This window comes from Apium graveolens, unplaced genomic scaffold (assembly GCF_009905375.1).
Source record: "Apium graveolens cultivar Ventura unplaced genomic scaffold, ASM990537v1 ctg7862, whole genome shotgun sequence".
Classification (NCBI taxonomy): Eukaryota; Viridiplantae; Streptophyta; class Magnoliopsida; order Apiales; family Apiaceae; genus Apium; species Apium graveolens.
In genome coordinates, this window is record NW_027420691.1 from 1 (window position 1) to 3,720 (window position 3,720).

The 3,720-nt window shown below is 35.0% G+C and overlaps 1 pseudogene; it reads left to right on the forward strand.

Moving 5' to 3' along the window:
- Positions 1-67: 67 nt before the first annotated feature.
- LOC141704449 (gamma-glutamyl peptidase 5-like) lies at positions 68-3,453 on the forward strand (annotated as a pseudogene).
- Positions 3,454-3,720: the final 267 nt, after the last annotated feature.

The following is a 3,720-nucleotide window of genomic DNA, read 5'->3' on the forward strand; positions in this document are numbered from 1 at the left end:
TATTTAATATTTATATATGATTTTATAAGATATAAACTAAAGGTAAAATAATTATATATATGAATTCATGTCCATTCAGGTTGAACCAGATTTTTTCAGGTCTTGGACCAGACCAGACCGAAGACCGGATTTTTCAATTAAAGAACCGGAGACCGAACCGGGTATGTCCGGTCCGGTCCAGGTCCTGGACCGGTAGACCCGGTCCGGTCCGGGTTACAAGTCTAGACCGAAATTCTGTGCGACCCTACATGTGATATGAATATTATTCTTTCATCACTTTTAACCCAGGAAGCATGAGCACAAATGCGGGTGTGAAAATACGAGAATTCGGCAAATCCAGAATTATAGGAATTTAGGTGCAGAGGGATTTGACAAAATTACATTAAAAATATATTTTATTATTTTATATATATTTCAAGAGTTTCATTTAAATTAAACTATATAATCAACTATATAAGTCATTACGGGTTTATCCTTAAAAATATAGTAATAGATAACACAACTGATGAATTTTAACGTAGTTAATTGGATATATGTTGAAATATCTAAGTTATCTTCTCACCACAAGTAAGAGAAGAATCCACAATAATTCCCGTGCACTTAAAAATTTCCGTAAATCCGGTGCGCGACGTGGCGGGTAAGTGAATAACCCATGCTTCCTTCAAATTTTAATGAGGAAAACTTTTGTTGAATTTTTTTCACTAAATAAACATTTTTTTAACCTAATTTCAATGGGTAAAATTGTTTCAAAAAATATTTTGTGCCCTTGATAAACAAAAATGTGCGCCTGAATCTTTTTTTCGTAGTTCAGGTCCAGCTTTATCCATTAAATTTAAAGGCATAGCCAACCTTTAAATTTGAACGACTCCAACCATCGAAGTTGTTCTTATAATTTTACGAGGTTCATTTACCGCTACGGTTAAATCCTATAAAAGTTTAAAGGTAAAAATTAAACTTATAAAAGAAATGCAGCCTCAACTCTTCCTCAATCCTCCTACAAGAGTACTCTCTCTCTCTCTCTGTCTCTCTCCCCCAAACATCCAGAGAGAAGCACTTGTACAAACACACTTGCAATCGTATTTGCAGTAAGTGTAAGTAATCTACCTGTGTTATTATTTGTAACATTGCGAGACATTAAAAACAGAGACATGGGTGGAAAAAGGTATGGTGTTCTGTTATGTGCAGAGGACTCTGAATACGTCAAGACAAAATACGGAGGTTACTTTGGTGTTTTTGTGGAAATGCTAGCTGAGGAAGGAGAAACATGGGACATGTTCCGTGTCGTCGCAGGAGAATTCCCCGACGACGAGGACATCGAGCTTTACGATGGCTTTGTGATCACCGGAAGCTGCAATGATGCTCATGGAAATGATGTTTGGATATGCAAGCTACTCAATCTGATCAATAAGTTGAATTTCATGAAAAAAAGACTTCTGGGAATTTGTTTCGGACACCAGGTAATTAATTTAAAAACCAAGTAATAATGATAACTTGAGTCAAGTAGTTATCTCTTATATGATAGTTATATCATCAGTTCATAGTTTACAGGCTTAGTAAATCTATCTACCTGTAAACCTAATACAAATGTCAACACTTTTCTCGTATACCTCATAGGCTCAAACACTTGTTACTAAGTGTGCGTGTGGATCACGTGATTTCAACCCGTTAACAGTGGGATGTTTATACATTCTAATTCCTGTTAACCGGATTTTAATCTCACGAGACTTTAATCTCATGATACAGACAAAACAATTTTTTTTACCAGTTTTAAGACTTGTGCTTAATTTAATTTAATATTAGAATGTCAACGCTTTCCGGCACCCCAGTTTTGTTATATTAAACTAGCTAACAATGTCCAGTTGCTTAGACGTAATATCTACGTGCCATGCCAAATCAGAGTATATCTTATTCGAAAGTAAATTCATATGCTTCACAAAATTTGTTTCCGTATACACCTTTTAAATAACCAATTCATCATGTATATTTTGTTTTTTGTTTGAAAATAAGTCATATGACGCATACATTACTCCTACTGGCAAAAAATTCATTTACGTATACTTCTTTCCATATAAACCCGAGGTTGTTCTCGTGAAAACTCTAGATAATGCAAACAAATTTGGAACGTAACATTAAAAACCTGAAAATATGCAAGGAAAAGAGTAACATAGTAATTAACATCGTGTTAATATTTTATTCATTTATAGGTATATGTTAGGTAACATGTGTGTATCATGTTGGCTGTCAAGCCAATCATACAAATTGAAATGCTTTAATTAGGCAAGAAGAAGCTAAAGTATTAGAATTTTTAGAGATTACTTAGAAACGTATAGTTTATATAGCTGTATAATTTAATACAATATCTGGTTTGATATTATTGCCTTTTGGTTAGATACTGGGACGTGCATTAGGAGGAAGGATTGGAAGGGCAAACTCAGGATGGGACATTGGAATCACAACTATCTATCTGTCATCGCCAATGCATACCTCTTCCTCGTCTTCCAAGGTCTTTCCTTCAACATTCGACGTGCCTTCTGCAATGTCCGTGATCGAATGCATCAGGATGAGGTATTTACAAATGAGTATCTTTCTTTGACATATATGACTTATAGCCTTACAAATGAGTATATGTTGAAAAAATTCTTGGATGAGTGAGGGTGATGGAGGATAAACTAGGACGACAGAGGATAAACTTAACCACTTGAGCTATTCAATTCAATATTTCTATATGTATGATTTAGTTATGTTTCGAACCTATGACCCCTGCCCCTCCTGAATCACCACGTTAAGTAATCAGTCACTCTAAACCTCAAGACGTGTACGGAAGGTCCAACTAGATATTTATATTATTTTCTACAAGTTAGAGATGCTTTCATTAAATAATAAAAAGCAAATTTAGCAGGAATAAAATGTAGCTCGAAAGGTCTGTCCACATACTACTTTCAGGGCTAGTATTCTATTGAGTACAATTTACCTTTATAAGCTTGATCACTATACATGTTTTAACTAGATGTTAGAGCTTCCTCCTAAAGCAGAGGTGATGGCATGGTCGAATAAGACAGGGATAGAGATGTTCAAACATGGTGATAATATCATGGGCATTCAAGGTCATCCTGAGTACACTAAGGATATTCTTCTCCACCTTGTCGATCGCCTTCTACAGCGCAACTTAATCTCGGTATGCTACAAGTTTGAATGCATACATGCCCTAAACAACTCAATTTCTGTACTTCTATACAGAATCATCATTCATCAGAATAAACTAGTTTAACTAATGTACTTGTATGTTTTTATGTAGGAGGATTATGCTAATGACGTGAAAGCGAGGATGGATGCAGGTGAACCAGATCGAAAGGCACTGAAACAATTGTGCACCAGTTTTTTCAAGGGGAGATTGTGATCTACAGAGAGTTTACATTTTGATACAATTTAAGTAGTAGGTGCTCAGGATTTGAGTCTATTATTAATAGTACTGTAAGAAAGAGGCCAGGAGGGGGAGTAAAGATTTTATGCATAACACAAGTGTAAAATATGTTTGTATGTAGAACATGCATCACCAGACTTCAATGATTAAATCAACTATCCATACCTTTATTACAGTCTCACCTGGTTTGATTATATCAATGCCTTGTGTGCAAACATAACTATTATGAATGGCGTAAATTATGTTGCACAAAAATTTTCATTATTTGTAAAATGTAAGATGACAACTAATGATCGACA